This window comes from Podarcis tiliguerta, assembly GCF_965153285.1.
Source record: "Podarcis tiliguerta genome assembly, chromosome: 7".
In the NCBI taxonomy this organism is placed as follows: Eukaryota; Metazoa; Chordata; class Lepidosauria; order Squamata; family Lacertidae; genus Podarcis; species Podarcis tiliguerta.
This window is the reverse complement of record NC_139540.1, coordinates 12,229,140-12,253,508: the sequence shown is the minus strand read 5'-3', so window position 1 is coordinate 12,253,508 and position 24,369 is coordinate 12,229,140. Positions and strand designations below refer to the sequence as shown.

At 48.1% G+C, this 24,369-nt stretch overlaps 1 long non-coding RNA gene across 3 annotated transcripts in view; it reads left to right on the top strand.

Annotated features, from left to right (window-relative positions):
• The window catches only part of LOC310682253, a 125,416-nt gene that overhangs the window by 78,224 nt on the left and 22,823 nt on the right, over window positions 1-24,369 (top strand). The window contains exon 3 of one of the 3 annotated variants that reach the window (XR_014513815.1): window positions 13,654-14,226. The exons of 1 other annotated variant lie outside the window; for it this stretch is intronic. This is a non-coding gene — a long non-coding RNA (uncharacterized lncRNA). Of the gene's footprint in view, window positions 1-631; window positions 663-13,653; window positions 14,227-24,369 lie in introns of those variants that run through there. One more of the 3 variants, XR_014513816.1, reaches the window with a different exon arrangement.

The following is a 24,369-nucleotide window of genomic DNA, read 5'->3' as shown; positions in this document are numbered from 1 at the left end:
GTACGTTTCCGAGCACAATACAAAGTGTTGGTGCTGACCTTTGAATCCCTAAACGGCTTTGGACCTGAAGGAGCGTCTCCACCCCCATCGTTCTGCCCGGACACTGAGATCCAGCGCCGAGGGCCTTCTGGCGGTTCCCTCACTGCGAGAAGTGAGGTTACAGGGAACCAGACAGAGGGCCTTCTCGGTGGTGGCACCCCCCCCCCTGTGGAATGCCCTCCCGTCAGATGTGAAGGAAATAAGCAGCTATCTTATTTTTAAAAGACATCTGAAGGCAGCCCTGTTTAGGGAAGTTTTTAATATTTAATGCTGTATTGTTTTTAACACTCAATTGGGAGCCGCCCAGTGTGGCTGGGGAGGCTCAGCCAGATGGGCAGGGTATTTAATATTAAATTACTATTATTATATAAATTAATTTAAGCAGGGGATTTCCACTGGCAGCTCCACACTGGGATATCCCAGCCTATGCTTGAGAAATGGTTTTGTGTAATTGGGTCGTGTGGCGGCATGTGATATTTGGAAGATATTAGGCTTGGCTCTTGCCTGTCTTTCTTCCCTCAGAGCGCTTGCGATGCCGGCATGCATCTGGGGACTTTCGGCTTCAGGAACTCTTGTAACTGGATCCTTGTAGGTGCTGAGCCATGCTTGCAAGAACCGGAGCACCATAGAATCATAGAATCATAGAGTTGGAAGAGACCACAAGGGCCATCGAGTCCAACCCCCTGCCAAGCAGGAAACACCATCAGAGCACTCCTGACATATAGTTGTCAAGCCTCTGCTTAAAGACCTCCAAAGAAGGAGACTCCACCACACTCCTTGGCAGCAGCTCTTACTGTCAGGAAGTTCTTCCTAATGTTTAGGTGGAATCTTCTTTCTTGTAGTTTGGATCCATTGCTCCGTGTCCACTTCTCTGGAGCAGCAGAAAACAACCTTTCTCCCTCCTCTATGTGACATCCTTTTATATATTTGAACATGGCTATCATATCACCCCTTAACCTCCTCTTCTCCAGGCTAAACATGCCCAGCTCCCTTAGCCGTTCCTCATAAGGCATCGTTTCCAGGCCTTTGACCATTATGGTTGCCCTCCTCTGGACCAGTTCCAGCAGCAGCCAGCCAGGTGCCACTGGGATGCAGGCAGGCAGCAGAAGGAAGGAAATAGCTCTTCCTTGACATCTGCTGTTGGCAAACTGGTATCTACAGGTATTGAAAGACAGCGTTGCATAGTAGTCGGAGTGCCAAACTAGGTAAAAAAGGTAAAGGACACCTGGACGATCAAGTCTAGTCAAAGGCGACTACGGGGTTGCGGTACTCATCTCGCTTTCAGGCCGAGGGAGTCGGCGTTGTCCACAGACAGTTTTCCCGGCCATGTGGTCCGCTAAACCGCTTCTGGTGCAATGGAACACAGTGACAGAAACCAGAGAGCATGGAAATTCTGTTTACCTTCCCGCTGCAGTGGTACCTATTTATCTACTCGCACTGGCGTGCTTTCGAACTGCTAGGTTGGCAGGAGCTGGGACCGAGCAACGGGAGCTCACTCTGTTGCAGGGATTCGAACCGCCAACCTTCTGATCGGCAAGCCCAAGAGGCTCATTGGTTTAGACCACAGCACCACCCGTGTCCCATAAGTGCCGAACTAAGACTTGGGAGGCCAGGGTTTGAATCCTCATTCAGCCATGAAGACTGCAGAAACTTTAAGTCAGCCTTTCTCAACCTGTGGGTCCCCAGATGTTGTTTAGCAACAACTCCCATCACCCCTAGCTAGCAAGACCAGAGCTTAGGGATGACGGGAGTTGTAGTCCAACAACATCTGGGGACCCACAGGTTGAGAACCGCTGCTTTAAGTGAAGCGGGACCTCTTCAGGAAGGCGGAGCTTCTAACAAGCCTTACTCTAAGGCTGGCTGCTGGTGAAGCAACATCGGAGCTCTGACGGGATCCAGCCTGAACCCTGTGCAAATGCCTTGCCTCCAATGAGCTCAGTGCTTGTGTCATAGCATTTTTTGGGCCCTCTAGATGTTGCTGGGCTGCAACTCTTGTGGAACCATAGAGTTGGAAGGGTTCCCGAGGGTCATCTAGTCCAACCCCCCTGTAGTGCAAGAACTTCAACTAGATCATACATGACAGATCGCCATCCAGCCACTGCTTGAAAACCTCCAAGGAAGGAGAGACCACCACTTTTCAAGGGAGACCGTTCCACTGTCAAACTGAAGTTCTTCCTAATGTTTAGTCAGAATGTCCCTTCTTGTCACTTGAAGCCATGGGTTCAAGTCCTACCTTCCAGATCAGGAGAAAACAAGCTTGTTTCCTCTTCCATGGGATGACCCTTGAGATATTTGAAGATGGCTATCATGTCTCCCTTTGGTCTTCTCTTTTCCAGGCTAAACATACCTAGCTCCTTCAACCATTCCTCATCAGGCTTGGTTTCCAGACCCTTGGTTACCTTGGTTGCCCTCCTCTTCGCACGTTCCAGCTTGTTGATACATTCCTTAAATTGCATCATCATCACTTGGGAAATTGTAGGGAGTTTTAAGTTGTAATTTCATGCATATGGCCATATTCTGGCATATGGTTCTTGGTGTTTCTAAGTTCTTCACTTGCTTCTGGAGCACAGATAAAATGAACATGCTTTGTTGGATCGCTGTGCTACAAACTGATTTTTGTTTTCCAGGAAAAAAACAATCAACTCCGAATTTTCTGGGAAACTCCAGATCAGGAGAAAACAAGCTTGTTCCCTCTTCTGTGTGACAGCTTTTGAGATATTTGAAGAAGGCTATCATATCTCCTCTCAGTCTCCTCTTTTCCAGGCTAAACATACCCAGCTCCTTCAATCGTTCCTCATAATCTTGGTTTCCAGACCCTTTGTTGCCCCTTAACCTGCTTCGAGTACAGTGGTACCTCGGGTTAAGAACTTAATTCGTTCTGGAGGTCTGTTCTTAACCTGAAACTGTTCTTAACCTGAAGCACCACTTTAGCTAATGGGGCCTCTTGCTGCCACAGTGCCGCCAGAGCACGATTTCTGTTCTCATCCTGAAGCAAAGTTCTTAACCTGAGGTAATATTTCTGGGTTAGTGGAGTCTGTAACCTGAAGCGTATGCAACCTGAGGTACCACTGTAATCTCTAGCCCTTGGAACAGAGTGTTTGATAGAATGGGACAGAGAGAGGGGAAAGAGAAACAGTATGTGCTAAGTTACCAAACTTTTTCAGCCGTGGGCCAGTCCACCGTCCCTCAGAACATGTGGTGGGCTGGAATATATTTTAGGGGGAAAAAATGAATGAATTCCTATGCTCCAGAAATAGCCCAGAGATGCATTTTAAATAAAAGGACACATTCTACTCATGTAAAAACATGCTGATTCCCACACCACCCGTGAGCCGGATTGAGAAGGTGATTGGGCTCCATCTGGCCCACTGGCCTTAGGTTGCCTACCCCTGTGCTAGACTGACCCCAGACGACGGGAGCATTGCAGGAAAAGTATTTGTAATGGGCTTTGCTCCACGGCTAAAACGGAATGGAAAGGGACATCTCTCTTGTTCCTGAGCCACTAACTGGGACTCTGCTAGGCAGGCTGACCAGGGAGGTCTCTGGATAATAAATCACCTACTGACATCTGGAGTGCATTGAACTTCCTTGCTCGAATCTTTGCCTTAGGACCCTTTCACTAGAATGGCCTTCTTGTGCACCTGTGCCGCCTTTTGTGACGGGCGGTTGCTGGGTTTCTAAAGTGTGAATTGCTTTATTTATTTACGGGGGCTTTTGCAGAACCGGCGGCCTGCGTTTGGAACCAGATCTGACGCAGTGAAATAAAAGACGCCGAACAGCAGATCGGCAGATGCAGAGATGAATGCCAAGTGTGTGTGTAGGGAAAACACAACAGAATTTCCTTTCTTTCTTTCTTTCTTTCTTTCTTTCTTTCTTTCTTTCTTCCAAGTAGGCATTTCATTTTGGCAGCACTCTCTGAACTGTTGGGGGAATAAGGGCTCCTTCTTGCCTCTCTTTCTCTCTCCTCGGAGTAGAAAATGAGAAGGTTCTTCTTTTCCACGTCTTCTTTTAGGGTCGTTATTCAGTTTTGTTTCATTTTACAAAGGTGCTGAGTGCCAGACCCCCATAGAGCCCATCAGGACTCTATATGCTCTGCACCAAACTCGCTGTGAAACCCTCTGCTAAGAAGAACCTCGGCATATCAAGAACCTTGGCATATACTCACCCTTTTTAATGTAGCGCATCCTCTATTTCCAAGTTGCGGCAGAAGGAATGAGTCTACATGTTCGGTGTACCTGTCCCCGTAGCACCGCAGTGCTTAGTGAGTGTGCGCTCTGGAATCTCCGAAGAGCATCTAGAAGCCTGGATAGCTCAGCTGGTTTGAGCGTGGTGCTGATAATGCAAAGGTTGCAGGTTCGATCCCTGTATGGGGCAGCTGCCTATTCCTGCATTGCAGGGGGTTGGACTAGATGACCCTCAGGGTCCCTTCCAACTCTACAGTTCTGTGACTCTATGGCCTTTAAAAATGGAAGGTGCAGTAAAGTCTTCCCATCCTATGCACTGGAAATCTCTGATTTTCAGTTTCAAGAGTCCGGCTTCTATTTTCTTTGGAGACCAAAAACTTGAATGCAAGTCAAGAGGCAAGTTTAGCCTTTCAGAGGAAAAAATAAAGTATCAGAAGTCCTGCCTTACCTTATTACCAGTTTGTTTGGGAAACCAGTAGAAGGAGTGATTTAGTTACACAAAACTACAATGCAACTAGGTGGCCTCACCTAACACAAACGCCTTAGTGGCAGCTTCAAACGGGGTTTTAGCCTCGGTTATTTTATCCTCTTCACTTTTTTTTTTAACTAACTTCTCCCGGAGATTTCAATTTCAGCCCAACTTTGAACGCTACTTTCAGGTTTGCTGGTGGAGTATCTGGAATAATAAAAAAATAAATGCAGTGATATTACTAATTTGGAAGTCCAGCTGCCACCGTGTCCTTGGCTGAATGGTTCAAACTTGCTAACACTCGAAGAGGAGCTTTTCATCAAATGTACCAAATCAGGTTCTGCAAAGTGGGGCAATTTGCATGAGAAAAAATCCAGTTTGAATCGGAGATTTTTCTGATGCATGTTTATTTTACTCGCGTTTAGTGAACAAAGTGAAACAGTTCAAAACTGCCAAATTTGATTAGCATTTTATTTGCAACTGGCGTCCATTCTTGCTTATTAATGAATTTATAAATTGGGGAAAATTCCCACCCAACCTCATTGGTGAAATTTAAGTACAATATGATGCATGCATCTTGAGACTAAAATCCTAGGTACATTGAACAACCTACCTGGCCACTTTTTTTTTCCTTTCTTCGCTTTATTTACAAAATAAACAAAACAAACATTTACAGTCCCACAACTCACCTTCAACCCAAACACATGTGGAGATCCTTTATTTCTTTTAATTCCCCCACATCTACTTCTTTGGTAGCAGTCTTGCTGTCCTGACCTACCTAAGATCAGGCTACAGCTCAGTAGCTAAGATGTGGAGAACCTTTGGACCTCCAGATGTTGTGGGACAACAAATCCAATCAGCCCTAGTAAGCATGACCAATGGGAGTTGTAGTTTGGCAAACATCTGGAGAGTCGCCAAGACCGTAGAACACTGGTCCTGAAAGACTTACGTTCGCTCCCAGTACATTTCCGAGCACAATTCAAAGTGTTGGTGCTGATCTTTAAAGCCCTAAACGGCCTCAGTCCAGTATACCTGAAGGAGCGTCTCCACCCCCATTGCCTGGACACTGAGGTCCAGCACCGAGGTCCTTCTGGCGGTTCCCTCACTGCTAGAAGTGAGGTTACAGGGAACCAGGCAGAGGGCCTTCTCGGTGGTGGTGCCCGTCCTGTGGAACGCCCTCTCATCATATGTCAAGGAAATAAAGAACCATCTGACTTTTAGAAGACATCTGAAGGCTATGTTTTTAGTGTGTGAGGTTTTATTGTGCTTTTAATTCTGTTGGGAGCTGCCCAGAGTGGTCTGGGTATAAATTTATTATTATTATTATTATTATTATTATTATTATTATTATTATTATTTCCCTGTGTTTTGTAGCAGTGCATCATGACACATCATTTGAAGACCAATGGTCTACACCAAACTTCCTCAACCTTCAGTCCCCGGATGTCCTTGAACCACAACTCCCATAATCTCTAACCACTGGCCATGCTGGTTAGGAATGATGGGAGTTGTAGTCCAGCAGCATCTAGGCTCCAGAGGTTGAGAGGGGCTTTCTGGCATCAGCTGACAGCGGCTGTCTGGGATTTTCAGACGTGTCTTCCACAGCATGACACCTGGAAATGCCAAAGATTGCAGCTGGCTCCTTCTCCAACACAGGTGATTTCTCGTAGTACGCCATCCCATGTTTCCACCTGTTTCAGAAGTATAGCATAAAATCCCCAAACTTTCAAGTTGTCATTATGGCTTTCCCCCAAGCACAGGGAGAGAAATACGTGTAAATAGGAACATTGGCATTGCACAATCTCATGGCTGGCTCGCTCGGCTGGAAAAGAAAACCACTGGCCACTTGGAGCAGCTGCACCTCAATGTGTTTTCTTCCACCTCACGGTTCCTTCTAACTGCCCTTTCCTCGTGCAGAGAGGGGCATTGTATCCCTTCCTCTTTGATATCCGATCGCTTTCTTTGCCAGCCTCTTTGAGCAAGAATCCTTGCCCGTCGGTCTCTTCCAAGCAAGCTGGGCCGGCTGCCTCCTTCTTCAGCTGGCACTGAACCTGCCCCCCCCCCCCGGCCGATGATTACAAAAGGAGCCGGCAATTATTACGCAAGGTTATTAACAGCGCAAGGCTTATTCCCTCCAGGCCAGATCTCAGATCAAGCAAACTGCACACCTTCAATGCATCAATGCAATGAAACAAAGCAACAACTATTAGAATCCTGTTTTTCGTGAGAAGATAAAACAGAGGAGTAAGTGTGTGGCCAACTTATTAAATCAATCATTTTTTGAGTGAGATAGAATATAACATGGATGTCCAACTCCCAATAGACTGCGATCTACACACAGTATAAACAAAACCAAAAACTGGCAGTGATCTACCCATTGTCATTGCATGGACCAAAATTGTTGAGCTTTTTTTAGGAAGGACGAGTCACCTTTTTTTGGGGGGGGGGGAGAGGGGAGATCACTGAGCGGCAAGAGATCTACCAGGAACACCCCACGATCTACCAGTGGATCACGATCTATCTGTTGAACATGCCTGGAATATAAGTAGCTGTCTTTAGAGCCACAGAATCATAGAATTGTACATTGGAACCTGAGGATAACAGAGTCCAAGCCCCCAAAATTCAGGAATATGCAGTCCCATATGGGGCTCGAACCTGCAACCTTGGTGTTGTATCAGCACCTCCTCCTCCTCCTCCTCCTCCTCCTTCTTCTTCTTCTTTGGCGATCACTCATAGCCGAGTAAGACTGTTCCCTATCCATCTCTATTTTAGAGATAAGAAATTGAAACTCAAAAGTTGTTCCCTATCACTGTGGAAACACACGATCTCTTCACGACCTCTCTTCTCAATCTGTATATCACACACACACACACATATTTTATTTTATTTTATTTTATTTTTTGGCTACCAAAGGGACTAGAAACCTACATTTTCAAAGAATATCCTCACATTCTTAGTTTTCCACCAAATACCACGTCGCTTCCTGAAGAGTCATGGGATCATACACACAGCACGGATTATATGTACAGCGGTGATTATTTGGGAGGCAGGAAAAGCGAACATAGAACCAGGAGATGGTTGAAGAGGTCGCTGAAATGTGGATGGAACTATTACAGCTGCACCAAGGAACAGCAAGGCAGCTATAATAAGCTATGCCCAAGACTTAGAAGCGGCAACTGCCTAGTAAAATGGCTGTGCAACTCTTTAGAAGCTCGTTTTCAACTGACTCGAAAGCACACACATGCACCTTCCAAAATACTTGTCTGTCCGATACATAGACTCACGAGCTATATCGTGTTTCCGGCCCCTCCTTCCATATTTCGCTAGAGTCAAACTACAAGTGTGTTCATGCCATTTTAAAAGGGGCAAGGACTGCAGCTGGCTGGGTCCTCGTGGCGACTCCTCTGCCCATGCCGGCACCGGGGTGCAAACAATTCCACTTGTTGGAATTGCTGACTGAGCACAGGGAGAACCTTCGTTTACTATGGGAGGGGTCGGAAACTGAAGACCAAGGGCCAAATCTGGCCCTTGAGACTCTCCCCAGGCTTCACACCCTCCCGAGCCAAAACTCACCAGCACCAGCACAAAATCGCATCCTCCTTGAGTGTTTCTCCCGGTCCAGAAATGTGTCATAGACCCAAAAGAGTTGGAAGGGACCATGAGGGTCATCCAGTCCAACCCCTTGCAAGGCAGGAATCTTCTGCCCAACGTGAGACTCGAACTCACGACCCTGAGGAAGAGCCTCATACTCTACCGATTGAGCTATCCAGCACTTGAACTCTGATGATGCTTCTTAAATGCCCAGACCAGCCTTTCTCAACCTGTGGGTCCCCAGATGTTGTTGAACTACAACTCCCATCAGCCTTAGCTAGCAAGGCCAGAGCTCAGGGATGATGGGAATTGTAGTCCAACAACATCTGGGGACCCACAGGTTGAGAACCACTGGCCTAAAAGGCGAAAGATTTATACGATCTGAGGTGAAACCACCCTATTGCATAAATGGTGAGATTCGCATTCGTGACTTTGCCTCCTTTCGCCTCTGGCCCCGTGGTCCTCAGTCCCTTCACCGGAAGAGACAGGGACAAAGAGCTTAAAAATGGTTACTTGTTTCCTGATCTAGGTCTTATTTTGAGGGATAATCTCAGGAGAAGGCATAGCTAAGTTCTGGGCCACATTGGTATAAAAACATGCAGATCAGAGTGACATGTGGTCTTCTGGATTCTGCTGGACTACAACTCCCATCATCCATGCAGGCTGCGTCTGATGGGAGTTGTAGTTCGAAGCATCCAGAGGGCAACAGACACCCCGCCTGATATAAATTTTGAGGGCAAGGGGTGAAGGGGAGCTCAGATGCTCGAAGAACAGGTTAAGTGTTTGCAGCAACCACAGAGCAGGAACTAACTTCAATTCAGCGGTTCTCAACCTGTGGGTACCCTGGATGTTGTTGGACTACCCATCATCCCTGAGCTCTGGCCTTGCTTGCTAGGGATGATGGGAGTTGTAGTCCGACAACATCTGGGGACTCAACAGGTTGAGAACTGCTGCTTTAATTGCTTTCACCAGATGAATGCTACAAACCCGTTGTCACTCGCCACAGCGACTGGGAGTAGCTGGCATGCCACTGGCCTGCTCATTCAGGAGCCTTTCTGGTTAATTTGGCTGGAAATCATCTCCTCGTGGCTTTCCGTGCAAGCATCTTGCACAGTTCCCACATCATCCTCCCCGCCCTGGAAATGATCAACAGGTGGTCTGGTGGGTCGCGGCCAAAGCATCGTTGGCAGCGCAACGATATGAGAAAAGGATCGGCTGGAGGCTTGGGTCGGAAGAGGGGCCCCAAAGACGGCAAGAACAGCCCAGGTGTACCTGAGAAAGAGAGGCGAGCCGTTTTACGGCAGGTGTGGAAAACCTCAGGCCTGGGGATGTAGGACGTGTGGCCCTCCAAGTCTTCTTATGTGGCTTTCAGGACTCTCCAGAGGCCACACTCTCTTTCCCTGCAAACCACAGCCCTCAACTCAAACGTTTCCGCCTGCCCTTGAGCTCTTGTTTGCCAGCTTAGAGGGCAGAGAGGGCTGTGTGAGCCTGCACAGAAGCTCGCAGAAAGTAAAAATGACAGTCATTCCTTCGCCCCTACCCCATCCGCCATGGGCATGTGGCGCTCGGAAACCTGCGGGGACCGGAATGTGGCCTCTGGTCTGAAAGACATCCCTCCCAGGTTACAGAAAACTCAGAACCAAGTTTGGGATGAGATTGTGTGGATAGCGCAGGCTGCCACTGACTGAACAGCGTTCCGTTTTCTCTCCCCTCTGGAACATCCTGAGTTTTCCTGCCTCGTCCCCAGCAGGAGAGAGATAAAACTTTATTCGCAACATTTATTCGCTGAAACCCCTGAATGCTGCTGCCAGCCAGTGTAGACAGCATTGAGCTGGATGGATAAATGGTCTGACTCAGTATAAAGTCCTAAATACATGCCACCATCTCCTCATCCTGAATTCTTCTTCTTCTTCTTCTTCTTCTTCTTCTTCTTCTTCTTCTTCTTCGCCCGTCCATCCATCTGGGTTGCCCCAGCTACTCTAGGCGGCTTCCAACAGATATAAAAACACAATAAAACATCAAACATTACAGGGCTGCCGCCAGATGTCTTCAGAAAACCAGATATTTATTTCCTTGACATCTGCTGGGAGGGCATTCCACATGTCAGGAGAAGGCCCTCTGCCTGGTTCCCTGTAACCTCACTTCTTGCAGTGAGCGTACCACCAGAAGTCGTCCCTCAGAGCTGGACCTCAGTGTCCAGGCTCCTTCAAGAGTTGTCCCCTCGTACGAACCATGTGCGGCTTCCAGAATACTCCTTTGCATCTTCCTGGGACCGGGAAGGTCCTTGTCTCTGTAGGTTCGCTTGCAAGATAGGCAGGGTAGCTCCTGTTGGTACATGTTTTACGCGGTGCCTTCTCATGCAAATAGGAGGCGCCTTGTTTGGCTGTCGTAATTGAGGCATTGTCAACAGCGTGCACCCAAAGGGCCTCCCTGCATGGAGAAGTTGGAGAGGGAACGAACTCTTTCCACTTCCTCGTCTGCTGTCTCCAGCACCTCGTTCTGCAAGCTCATCTGAAGTAGGGAAGGAAGAGAAGAGTCTGCCCATGTGGGCAGTCAAGTTGCCCAAGGGCGATGGGGATGGGATATCTTCCTCACAGGCCAAGTTCAACAGCCCATTGGTTGGTTTTTGGTGCCCTTGGCCAGGAAGAACCTTCTGCTTTCAGTTCAGTACCCAGAATGGGGAACACGGGGGCTTTTCAACTGCTGCAGACAATGGACTGACTTCCTGCCTGCAGTTCCTGGGCAAATTTTCAGCTTAGCCCCTTTGCTATTGCTTGCCGAATGCTCGCCCTGACTGACAGGCTTTCCATATACCGTATTTTTCGCTCTATAAGACGCACCAAACCACAAGACGCACCTAGTTTTTGGAGGAGGAAAACAAGAAAAAAAATATTCTGAATCTCAGAAGCCAGAAGAGCAAGATGGATCGCTACACAGTGAAAGCAGCAACCCCTCTTGCTGTTCTGGCTTCTGGGATAGCTGCGCAGCCTGCATTCGCTCCATAAGACGCACACACATTTCCTCTTACTTTTTAGGAGGGAAAAAGTGAGTCTTATAGAGCAAAAAGTACAGTATTTTTTGTTGTAGTAGTAGTAGTATATATTTGTTGTTGTTGTTGTTGTTGTTGTTGTTGTTGTTGTTAATAATAATAATAATAATAATAATAATAATAATAATAATAATAATAATTTATTTATACCCCGCCCTCCCCAGCCAAGACCGGGCTCAGGGCAGCTAACACCAGGTATAAAACAATTGATTAAAATAAAACTTAAAAACATGATTAAAGTACAACATTAAAATGCAGCCTCATTTCAGTAGAAACTGAAATCCAAAGCTAATTTTTTACACATCTGATTGCACAAGGAACGGAAAAGGGGGGGGGGGAATCAAATAAAACCATCAGCTCACATGAAGGATTCAGGAACATTTATGTCTGTATAAGCCTTCCAGATTTCCAAAGAGGTGCTCAAACAAGGCTGATGTTCATACGAAATACGTCCACGTGTAGCAAGGGCGGCGAGGACCTAGAATTGTAGGGACCCTGTGGGTCATCTAGTCCAACCCCCTGCAGTGCAGGAATCTCAGCTCCTTCAAGCCTCAAAATACATGTCTCTTATATCCCACTTTTTCCTCCAAGGATCTCATGGTGGTGTACGTGACGATTAACCAATGGAGTGAAGTCATTAAATTTTAAAAAAATCAGTATAAATTTGAGGTTTTGCTTCCTCTGTTGGTTCTTTTCTGTCTTAGAATGAACTGGTTTGGCTGTCGCTTGTTTATGCAGCTACAAGACACCTTCCTTACCTGTACGGCTCTTTGGCTGTTCCAGACACACCTGGAAAGGCATCAACTTGCAAGCAATGCCCAACTTCCTAGGGAGGTCTGCAGGGCTGGGCGATGTCAGCTTTTCAACATTGTGATGTACAGTCATACCTTGGTTCTCAAATGGAATCCGTTCCGGAAGTCCGTTCGACTTCCGAAAACGTTTGAAAACCAAGCTGCAGCTTTTGACTGGCTGCAGGAGCTTCCTGCAGCCAATCGGAAGCCACGTAAGATGTTTGGATTCCAAGGAACATTCAGAAACTGGAACACTCACTTCCAGGTTTGCGGCATCCGGGAGCCAAAATGTTTGAGTCACCAGGCGTTCAAGAACCAAGGTACTGCATTACCAGCCCCAGATATATCGCCTGATGAAGGCACCATCGTACTCTGGCCCTCAGACCAGTCCTGTGCAATGTATCGCCCAGGCCTAGAGGTGTCTCACGTGTAGGACATGTTAGCACGGCATCTGGATTTTGCATGGTACCTGTTATGTACTGAAGTTCTCACTCTGGGCCAGCAGGGGGGATACTGTAGATAGTTTTCACTCAGGTCCACATATGCAAATAGGGGATTGAAAGTGACGTTCGGTGATTGGATAGTTACAGAAAGTGGTTACAGTTGCGTTGTACTGGAGCTCTATATAAGCAGGCTGGCTGAACCCTTCAGTTCAGTTCTGTTCTGGGTCTGCGAATAAACAAGAGCTGTTTGAAGAACCGCTGTGTCGTCTGATATGTTCACTCACAACTTAACAGTACGCAAACCATGTAAAGCTCAGAAGCAGTAGCCAGGGCAGCATCGTCTAAATGGATAAAGATTGTGAGAGAGAAAGAGAAGTGGAGTAAACCCCCCTCCTTTTTTTTTTTTAAGCTTTCCGTTTGTTGAAGTGATACAGTCACCAGGAAGCTGTGTCCCCCCCTTTTCCTTGGAGGAAGGAAGTCTCGTGTACAGGACCCCCTGATGTTTTTAAATACCGGTTGTGTGTTTTCTATTTTTTTTATTTCAAAAAAGCAGAAATCGCAGTCCAGACAGGAAGTGATTAAGACATGAATAAAGATTTCAAATAGACTTGGGGTCAAGGGAAGGATGGAAGTCTGGCTGTGTGCCTGAGATGCTGGAGAAGAGAAGGAGCAGAATAATGAAGTCAGGAATGTGGGATCCAGCCCTGGGAAAAAATGAGGAGTCTTCGCTTTCGGAGGAGGCCGGTGGCCTTAGAGGGGCTTGGCGATCGGAAATTGCTTGTTTGCTGTCCATCATCTCCCTTTATTTCTAACTTTGAAGGTTTTCCTCCTCATTTTATAGAGGCGAACAGCAAGATTTTATCCTATCTCCTTTTAAGGTCCTTCACTTTTGCAGGCATAAATCAAAGAGGCGAGTCACGGGGACACAGAGGCAACAATGGCATCATGTGCCTTTATTCTTTGTTTTTAGTTTTATTTGGGTGTCTGCACCCTGCTTCCCTCGCGATAGAAATCTTACTCGAGGCAGTTTGCAAAATAAATAACATAATACGAGTCACAACATCTTTTTTCTTTTCCTTCCCCAAAGCGGTAAGATGGCATCGCTAATTACGTTCACAAAGAAACCATCGTCAACAGCAGCAGCCTGTCCCTGGAACACCCAATTTTGCTAAGCGATGTTGAGACTTTAAACAGATTCTGGCGTTTGCCCGAAAGGATATGTGGGGAGGAACATGAACGCAAGGCCTGTCACCCCACTGAACCCACTGGAAATCTCCATGCTTGGGAACTGGACCTTATCAGGGGTCCCAGTCGAGAGGAGGGTCCCAAGGAGTTCTTACACCCCAATTTCAGCATGGGAAGGTCTGAAGTAGAGTCGGTGGGTGGGGCTGGGTGTGGGGGTCTTTGGGGATGGACAGGGCTGGCATGCATGCCGCTGCCCCTTCGACGAAGAGACCCTAGCTCACCTGCCCCTCTTCTTGCCCTTCAAGCTAGGGGAAAAAGATGGAGTGATACAGCTGCCTTTTCATGGAGCTCCTGTGCCGGCCACTCGGCTCCTTGCCCAGAAGGAGTTTCCCTTCCAGGTGAACGACAAACTGCAAAGCATCTTTTCTTGGTGTGCTACTTGCGCTGTGTACCTCTGCAGAGGGACGCGGGTGGCGCTGTGTGATCCTAGGGCTTGCCGATCAGAAGGTTGACAATTTGAATTCCCACGATGGGCTGAGCTCCCGTTGCTCGGGCCCTGCTCCTGCCAACTAGCAGTTCGAAAGCACACCAAAAAGTGCAAGTAGATAAATAGGTACCGCTCCAGCGGGAAGGTAAACGGCATTTCCGAGTGCTGCTCTGGTTTGCCAGAAGTGGCTTAGTCCTGCTGGCCCCATGACCCGGAAGCTGTATGTCGGCTCCCTTGGCCAATAAAGCGAGATGAGCGCCTCAAACCCAGAGTCGTCCACGACTGGATCTAATGGTCAGGGGTCCCACCAGAGAGAGCTGGTGGATGTTCTTGGTGGCTGTGGAGCTCCTTCCTTTTCAGACTTGCTTCTGCATCTTTCGGAAGTCCTAAATGACCTCCCATCGTTTGCACTCGTGCCGGTGACTAGGGTAAATTTGCAAAGCTTTGCTTGGAGAGTTTGTCTGATGAGGTCCAGAGAAACTGAGCAACCCGAAATCTCTAGATGCACCAGTGTAAGCCTAGTTCTTCCCTACAAATGCATCATTTAAACACCCCTTGTTGCTTCACGACTCTGAAATAATTGCACTGTTTGAAGTGACACACGGTCTATCTGTGTTGGCTGAGCCACACGTGCAAGTCAATGGTTGTTCCTGCAGCGATCTTATTTTATTTGCAGTTATTAAAATTTTATCTTGCCCTTCCTCCCAAATGAGGCCCAAGGCGGACTGTGCATATGTGGAGATTTTGCTTGGACTTCTTTTTCTCCCTGGATTAACACCTTTGGGGATGACCCCTGACTTTCTTTATTAAGCAGGTAAGCAGAGAAGCTTATCTGTTGCGTCTGTATCACACTTTTTTCTCCAGGGAGTACATGGTTCCCCCCCACCGTTAATCTGTACAGTGAGTCTGCGAGGTAGGCAAAGAGACTGTGACCAACTTCAATGAAACCCAGTACGTTTCATGACGGAGTGGGGAATTTGAACCCAGATCTCCCAGGTCCTGGTCTGACACTTTAACCACTACACCACACTGGCTTCCTAGAGTACTGCTGCTGTGGGGCTGCTATTAAGTAGGCAAATGAAGTGTTCTTAGCCTCGGGAAAAAATGCACAGGGAAATATGAAGGGCTTGGCCAGTCAAAGGTAGCACCACACTTTTGGGACATCGGCTGCTGCTTCCAAATTAGTCCTCAAGAGTTTCCTTCTTTCAAGATGTTAATACCTTCCTCTTCCTCTAAACAGGAGTGTAGGCGATTGATGGTACTAACACGGCAACACCTTTCCTCCAGAACTCACCGTCTATTGATAATCGGCAGGCTCCTTTGTTGTTCTGTTTCTGATGCCTGCTGAAAACTTTTTTGTTTAGACATGTCTCCCCAGACATGCTAAAAAGAATTTGGTGCCTACTTGTTTCTACCGTCTGCTGATTTTATCAGCATTTTCTTATGAATATTCCGATGACATGCTTTTATTAGGATCACAAGGAGAACGCTGCTGTTTCAGGTCAGTCTCGCAGGCAGTCCAGCATCTTGTTCTCACAACGGTCAGTAAACAACAAGGGACACATACATTCAAAATTCCATTGAAACTAATCAAGTTCAGTGGAATTGACGAACTTGGTCTTGTGACACCAGCTTTTCAAAGTCCTATAGTCATTTATACCTCCAGTGTCCCTTCCTGTCCCAGGTAATCCCCCCCCCCCACCCGGGTTTCCTTTGGGAAACAATGATCTCAGTCAGGGTTTCCCAGTCTCCATCTATGTTTGGACTACAACTCCCATCATCCCTAGCTAGCAGGTCAGGGATGATGGGAACCGTAGTCCAAAAACGGCTGGAGAGCCAAGTGTGGGAAATCCTACTCTAAATAAAAATAAATGAGAAAATAAATAAGATAGATTGTTAACAACTGGGGGGCTAGTTATCGTCTCTGTAAGAAGTGGCGGGGGTGTTGTGTGGAGGAGCATACAACCACCCAATACAGTCGTACCTTGGAAGTTGAGCGGAATCCGTTCCAGAAGTCTGTTCGACTTCCAAAACGGTTCAGAAACTAAGGCGCAGCTTCCAATTGGCTGCAGGAAACTCCTGCAGCCAATTGGAAGCCGCGTAAGCCGTGATGGACATTCAGGTTCCAAAGTAGTCTCAAACCGGTAGAATCACTTCCGGGTTTGCAGCGTTCAGGACCCAAAACGTTCGACTCACAAGTCGTTCGAGATCCGAGGTACGACTGTACAAGTTTGCAAGACACTAGTCCCTAGTGATAAACTAGATCAGAGTCTGGGGTTGAAGCTCGCACCTCCCTTGGCTTTTCCTCTTCCAAGAAAGATGTGCCCTGCGAACTGTCAGTTCTTAATCCACGGCAGTCGTCTTATCCTTCTTTCGCATCTGCTAAGGCAGCCGGTTCTCTTGGGTTTCATGGCAAGCTCCAGCCTCAATTTGCCAGAACCCGGAGAATGGGAACACCTTGCAACGCAGCTTGCGGTTCTTTCTTTTTCTGGAGTTCAAAAGTTCTCCTCCGTTTGCTCTGCGGCGTTAACGAGGCCGCCCCACTTGAAGCCAGGGGTGTAGCTGCTGCTTTGTTCAGAGTGGGGCACATTGTTGAGCCTTTGAAGCGCTTTCCGTGTCACCTCTTGATGTGGGCTCCATGCAAATTCCGCGGCGGGAGGGAACGGCGTTGGTTTTGTATCGTGCACTTTAAAAAATAAAAGGAATGCAAAAGGTTCTTTATCGCAGCTTCCCGCAGTTTTTACCTGCGCCAGTTCCTGTGAAACGCCTCTGTTGTCTCCCCACCCTTTAGGCATCTCTGTTATTTGATGGAAGGAGCTCTGTGATCGCGGCTACAGAGAGTCCCACCTTCGTGGTGAGAAAATCACACCTCTCATTGCACGGGTGCGCAGATTCCTCCGCGCATTAAAAAAATGTGAGAGGAGGGTTGCAGGCTCGCTCCATCGCCATGCTGTTTGGTGCATGGGAAAAGGGGCTCTGCGCATACTGATGTTCACAAATAAGACCTCTGTGTATGCTCAGGAGCACTATAAGCAACAATTCATAAACACATACAACACCCCTTCTCATGCCCATTGACTGTGGTTCTTCCACTTTTATTCTATGTCTGTTTTTCTGCTGTGAAGATATCCCCCACCCATTGCCATATTCCACAAATGTGGCATCTGGAATACATTTCTGCAAATTGGGGAGGTGTTTTATTGCTCCATGAGTTTAGGGTTGGGGGGGGGGTCTTTTTCCAGCCTGGGAGGCAGCATTTCCCTCGGGGTGATCGTCCAGTGGTGAGTGTTGCTCCTTGCTGCTATCCGCCTTTTCACGGGATGGGATAATAATAAATAATGATAATAACTTTTATTTATACCCCACCCTCCCCGGCCAGAGTTGGGCTCAGGGCAGCTAACACCAGTAAAATTACAGTAAAATAATAATAATAATAAAAACGCCACAATTTAAAATACAGGTTAAAATGCAATTTAAAATGCAGCCTCATTTTAAAAGTAGCCCATAGATCAAAACCATAAGGGGAGGGCAACATAAGGGTCGGACTGAGTCCAAACCAAAGGCCAGGTGGAACAGCTCTGTCTTGCAGACCCTGCAGAAAGGTGTCAAGTCCCGCAGTCTCTTGTGACACAGCATTCCACCAAGTCGGTGCCAGTACTGAAAAGGCCCTGGGCCTAGTGGAGACCAATCTAACCACCTTGTGACTTGGGACCTCCAAAGTGTTGTCATTTGTGGACCTTAAGGTCCTCCGCAGGGCATACAAGGAGAGGCGGTCCCTTAGGATGTGAGTCCTAGGCCGGAATAGGGCATGTGGGGGAAAAAGGCAGCAAGAACAGGGAGGAGGGCCAGAAGGGGTCTGGGTTTAGTGAGCAGGAAGAGTCTGTGGCAGAGGGCAGTGCAGAAGTAGGAGAAGCAGAGGCTGGAGAGAAGTCGGATCAAGAGGCAGAGAGGATGTAGGCTGCTGAAGAAGCCAGCATGTCTCCCCCTCCTGCTGTGACCAGAACCAGAAGAGGTATGAAGAGGGAGGAGCATACAGGTACGATGGTGTAGTCTCAGATTCCTTAGGAAGGACCATGGGGAGGAGGAGACCCTCACAACTGCCTCATGGGGGCAAGCTCTACTGGGACAAGTTGCCATGCTCACTAGGCCTGGCCTTATGAGCAGATCTTGGTTCCTTGAATGAAGAGTTAACTTCACTTATGACGTGATTTATTGCTGACTTTCTTGTGACATCAACGGAGGGACCCTGGGTGGGGATTGGGCCTCGGCAAGTGCCCTACGATGCCAACTCTGGCACCAGTTTTGTGCAGCATCCCCTTGAAAGCTTCCTGGTTGGCCCTTTCAGTAGAGTCCATGTTGTTATGCTTCGTTGGGCCTGATTCTGAGGTTCTGCGCGGACCGCGAAACCTGCACTGCGCCTTCTTAGGCCCTCCTCCTTTCGCCGGAAGGCCTCTTGTAAGCAAAAGGATGTTGGATCCATCTTTTGAAATGGAAGTGGCCGCATTCTGCTTGCCTTCCCCCAGAGCAATCAATCTCTCGCACCAGGGAGACGTTTGTTCTCATATGGCTTCAATGATGATGGATGCCCCCGGTTTTGGGTATTGATCGTTCCTGGGAGATAGCGCGATTGGAGCTCATATTTTGAGGGGTTTTTTTTTTAAAAAAGAATCCTGCTCAGTGCCTGCTCACAGAGGCTTGAAAACTGTATTTTTCGCTCTATAGGACACACTTTTTCCTCTCCAAAAATTAAGGGGAAATGTGTGTGCGTCCTATGGAGCGAATGCAGGCTCCTTGGCTTCAGCGAAAGCAGCACGAAGCCTCCGAAGTGCAGAGGGAGCGCTCCCTCCGCGCTCCGGAGGCTTCGCGTTGCTTTCGCTGAAGCCTGGAGAGCAAGAGGGGTCGGTGCGCACCGACCCCTCTCACTGTCCAGGCTTCAGGGATAGCCGCCTGAAGCCTTTGGAGCGCAGTGGGACCTCACGCTGCGCTCCAAAGACTTTGGGTTCCTTTTGCTGAAGCCGGGAGAGCAAGACTCTCCTGGCTTCAGCAGAGACGGAGAGCTGCACAGCACCCCTTCAGCGAAGCGGGAGGAGAAATGGAAGGGGCTCCATTTCTCCTGTCGCTTCGCTGAAGGGGCGCTGAGCAGAGAGGGGGAGAATTTTTTCCCCCCGTTCTCCCCTTCCTATGGTCCAGTGCGTCCTATGGTCCGGTGCGTCCTATACAGCGAAAAATACGGTAGTTCTGGTGCCCAACATTTCCAGTCAGTGGAATGTAATGGGACAAAAAGACCAGTGATTATAATTCTGTCTGAAACAGCTTCACATATGTCCCACTCGGAAAATGAGTGGGATGTAGAAGGTTCTCTTCTTGAGGTCCTGGAGAAATCCTGTCAATCAGAAAAGACAGGGTTGATCTAAAAAGGTAAAGGTACCCCTGCCCGTACGGGCCAGTCTTGACAGACTCTAGGGTTGTGCGCCCATCTCACTCAAAGAGGCCGGGGGCCAGCGCTGTCCGGAGACACTTCTGGGTCACGTGGCCAGCGTGACATCGCTGCTCTGGCGAGCCAGAGCCGCACACGGAAACGCCGTTTACCTTCCCGCTAGTAAGCAGTCCCTATTTATCTACTTGCACCCGAGGGTGCTTTCGAACTGCTAGGTTGGAAGGCGCTGGGACCGAACAACGGGAGCGCACCCCACCGCGGGGATTCGAACCGCCGACCTTTCGATCGGCAAGCCCTAGGCGCTGAGGCTTTTACCCACAGCGCCACCCACGTCCCATGTTGATCTAGGTGGATAAAAAGCATTGCCCAAGCAGACACCTTCATTCTCGGCCAGTGTTACAGGAGTGCGCCGGTTAGTAATCACACAGTTCAAAGACGGGAGTGTTTGCAAAAACACAACCTCCACAGACTTGGTTGAGCATCAGGTGTAATGATCAGCCTATTTCTGATGGTCTTCCTCCATGGAAATCAGTTGCTGAGACCCCAACCTCCTTACCAGGGCTTTCCCCCAAGAAATCTGAGACTGTGCCTGCATGCAGACAGCTTCCCCTCCGCCCCTTTCATGCCTCTTTTGGTTCTGGGAGTCAAGGGGGAGGGGAGCTTGTCACAGCAGCAGCGGCAGAGACCCTTGACTCTTCAGCAGCCGGACTCATCCTTTCCTCTTGGCCTCCCTTCTCTCCTGCTTCAGCTTCTTCCTCTAATTCTGGACTTCTTTCTGCCACAGACTCTCCCAGCGCACTAAGCCCTGTTACATCTATTTCCTGATGGAATAGCCTTTGGACTATAATGTAACTTAAACAGAAAACTATCTTTAGAAAGATTTTTCCTCCAAAAGCATTTTATTTTAAAAATCTGATTTAAATTTAAAAAAATAATAATCTGATATACAGTGGTGCCTCGCAAGACGAAAAGAATCCGTTGCGCGAGTTTCTTCGTCTAGCAGTTTTTTCGTCTTGCGAAGCAACCCTATTAGCGGATTAGCGCTATTAGCGGTTTAGCGACTATTAGCGGCTATTAAAGGCTTAAGGGATTAGCGGATTAGCTGCTAAAAGGCTATTAGCAGCTTAGTGCCTTAGAAAAAGGGGGTGGGGAGCGGAAAAAAATCGCAGCAACTCGCAAGACATTTTCGTCTTGCGAAGCAAGCCCATAGGAAATTCGTTTTGCGAAGCACCTCCAAAACGGAAAACCCTTTCGTCTAGCGGGTTTTCCGTCTTGCGAGGCATTCGTCTTGCGGGGCACCACTGTATATATTTTTTTAAAAATCCGATTTCTACTTTTTAAAAGCCATTGATTTTTACCCACCCTCCTTTCTCTGTACTTCTCAATCACGGTTGTCAAAGGGCTTCTAGGGTGGACTGAGCCAGAGAAGGCAGAGTTGGGTTTCCATGGCTGGCAGAAGCCCAACAGAATCATTGCGTTAATCGAGTGGCATTTCCGTCTCAAAGGTGTCATCTCGTCAGTGGGGTTTATCTGCCTCGGTTGTTCTGTTCCCAGCGCCTGCATATTAGCACGACACACCACACGCTTCCACGAGATAGGTGTGCGCGCGGTTTCTTTTTTCAAGAGCAATATAGTCATCTCACAGAAAGCAAAGGTTTGTGTTTATTAAATGAAGTGGAGCCTCTCTTATCGCCCTGATAGGGGACGGCGCCTTCCTTTCGCCCTTCAGAAAAGCCTCGGATCAAAGAGGCCGGCGGAAGGTTACGTGAGGCTGGCATGACTCACCGCGATAAACGGCAGGGCCGTCGCCCAGGAAGATGCAGGAGAAAAGCGTTTGCGTTTGAGATGAATGGCCGGGCCTCTCCATAGGCACAGGTGTGACGGCCCTGGGTTTATTGACTGAAACCTCTGCTCAGTGCTTCTGCAGATAACGCGAGCCGACCAGGTCAGGGATAAGGGGAGGAATCCTGCAGCGATCTGGGCATTCGAGCGCTTCCCGAAGGTTTGCTGTTGTGCCTGGGTGAAATATACTCGAGAGTGGATTCCATGCTCTTTATTCAGCTCATAGTGGTGAGGAGGAATGGAAGTTCCCCCACAATATCTGCTTTATATACATTATTTACACAATGGGCCCCACGTGATTGGCTATTTCCGGGATTCTCCTGTAGGCCAATCAGGTTGTGGATTCAATTCCATCTGGAGCTGGATTGGGTGGCTCCTGCAGACCAATCATACTGCTGCATTGTTCTAGGACCAATCAGACTGCTGCATTCTGAATCCTATTGTTCTAGGACCAATCAGACTGCTGCATTTTGGATCCTATTCAACTCAGTACATAACACTGGGAAACAGACCCAAAGGAGGAGGCAGCATGGTGTAGTGGTTGGAGCATCTGTTCGCAGCTGGCTGAGGATGATGGGAGATGTAGTCCAGAATATCTAGAGAGCACCAGGTTGGGTTATAGGCTAGGATTGTGGAAACTCAGGTTCAAATCTCGGCTCAGCCATGAGGCCCATCCCTCAGCCTTGCAGGGGAAATGATTCGAGGGCGAGCAAGGCATGATGCCTTGAAATCAACGAGGGAAGGTTAGCGTGTGCCATATTTCAAACAGTTGTTGAGCTTTTTTTTTTATTAGTTTTCCCAAACTTGTTGAGCTTTTGGGCAAAATTGGGGTGTCACACGCCCAAATTTTCCTGCACATTTTTGCTGATTTCCGCCAGGACACTGCTGTATTCCAAATAGGTCCAGGAAATTCCAGACATATGGCAACCCTAAAATAAGCACAAATATCCTGTGGAAGTTCGTAATCACAGAAGAGGCTGCCTGTGGTCTCTCTGCATGACTTACTGGAAGGAAGCAAGGCTGAATCAGTGACTCAGTCTGTCCCTACTGGAGGCAGGTGATTCTATCCCCGCCTCTGCATTGGTTGTAATTTCAGTATTAAAGCATTCCCAACAGAGCTTTCAGGGGAGGCTGCCTGTTGCTTCTCTTTATGAGTCAACGCCCCAACCTCCTAATCACAAACTCACATGGAGGCACAAGAGAGATTACTCTTCCACGGTGTAAAATAAACTCAGGTGTAGGAATGAAATATACTTCCAATGTTATTTCAGAAGAAACGGAGAAAAATTACCCGTGCACATTCTGTCTCTAGAAGTATCTGATTTTTGATCCTTTTATTTATTTATTTTAAAACCTGCAACCTAAATAAATTTGTTACATTCACATATTTTGCACGATTTGTTCTGCTAGCCATATCTGAAGAACAAAGAGTGATAATTTCTGGTCCCTGTTAGGCACAGTCTAAAAAAAGGTAAAGGTACCCCTGCCCGTACGGGCCAGTCTTGCCAGACTCTAGGGTTGTGCGCTCATCTCACTCTAGAGGCCGGGAGCCAGCGCTGTCTGCAGACACTTCCGGGTCACGTGGCCAGCGTGACGAAGCTGCTCTGGCGAGCCAGAGCCGCACACGGAAACGCCGTTTATCTTTCCGCTGGTAAGCGGTCCCTATTTATCTACTTGCACCCGGGGGTGCTTTCAAACTGCTAGGTTGGCAGGCGCTGGGACCGAGCAACGGGAGTGCACCCCGCCGCGGGGATTCGAACCACTGACCATGCGATCGGCAAGTCCTAGGCTCTGAGGTTTTTCCCACAGCGCCACTCACGTCCCCTCAGGCACAGTCTGCACCATTCTTTTAAAACAGTATTGTACCACTTCAAACTGCTGTGGTTCCCCCCCAAGGAATTCTGGGAACTGTAGTTTATTCAGGGTGCTGCGAGCTGTTAGGAGACCCCTGCTCCCCTCACAGAGCTACAATTTCCAGAGTGGTTTAGCCATCAACCTCTTTTCCCAGGGATCTCTGAGGCCTTAAGCACAACTCGGTTTCTGGGATGTTGCCATGCCTATTCAGGCATACCCCATGCCATTGTTATAAGGGCTAGAAACCTGTTTATGAAAAGCAAGCAATCTGGGCGGCTGACACCCTCATAATGCTGAACTTTGTGTCTGATACTAACATTCCTCACAGGTGCTGAATAGGCAGCAAACTCCAGTCGCACTGAGATGGACTGATAACATTCAGCAATGTTTGTTCCCGAGATGATTATGTTTGGGTGTGCGGCTGTAGCAATTTGCGTTCTTAAGCATGGCAGGTGAAAATAATTCCTACTTCCAAGAGCAGATATTGTCTTGCACGGCCAGGGCACGTTTTCAAAATCTGTTACAACTCACATTTTAAAACTTTGGATTTTGGAAGCCCAAGCAACGAAGCTGGGAACTTGCTCCAAGCTCAGACTTTTTCAGAAAATTAAAATTTGAACTGCTTATTTGTTTCCATCCACTGCCCACCTGCCCCTTCTCAGAATTGTATATCCGACTGAGATTCATGCATTGCAAAGGATTATTTGCACCTCTTGTTTTAGAGAGCAGACCCGAGATCACAAGTGGCGAATGACTTGTGGCACTCCAGATGTTGGACTCCAGTTCCCATCAGCCCTTGCTTGTGTGGCAAGTGGTCAGGAATGATGGGAGTTGTAGTTCAGCAACATCTGGAGGGGTAAAGGTAAACGGACCCCTGACCATTAGGTCCAGTTGTGACCAACTCTGGGGTTGCGGCGCTCATCTCACTTTATTGGCTGAGGGAGCTTCCAGGTCATGTGGCCAGCATGACTAAGCCGCTTCTGGCGAACCAGAGCAGC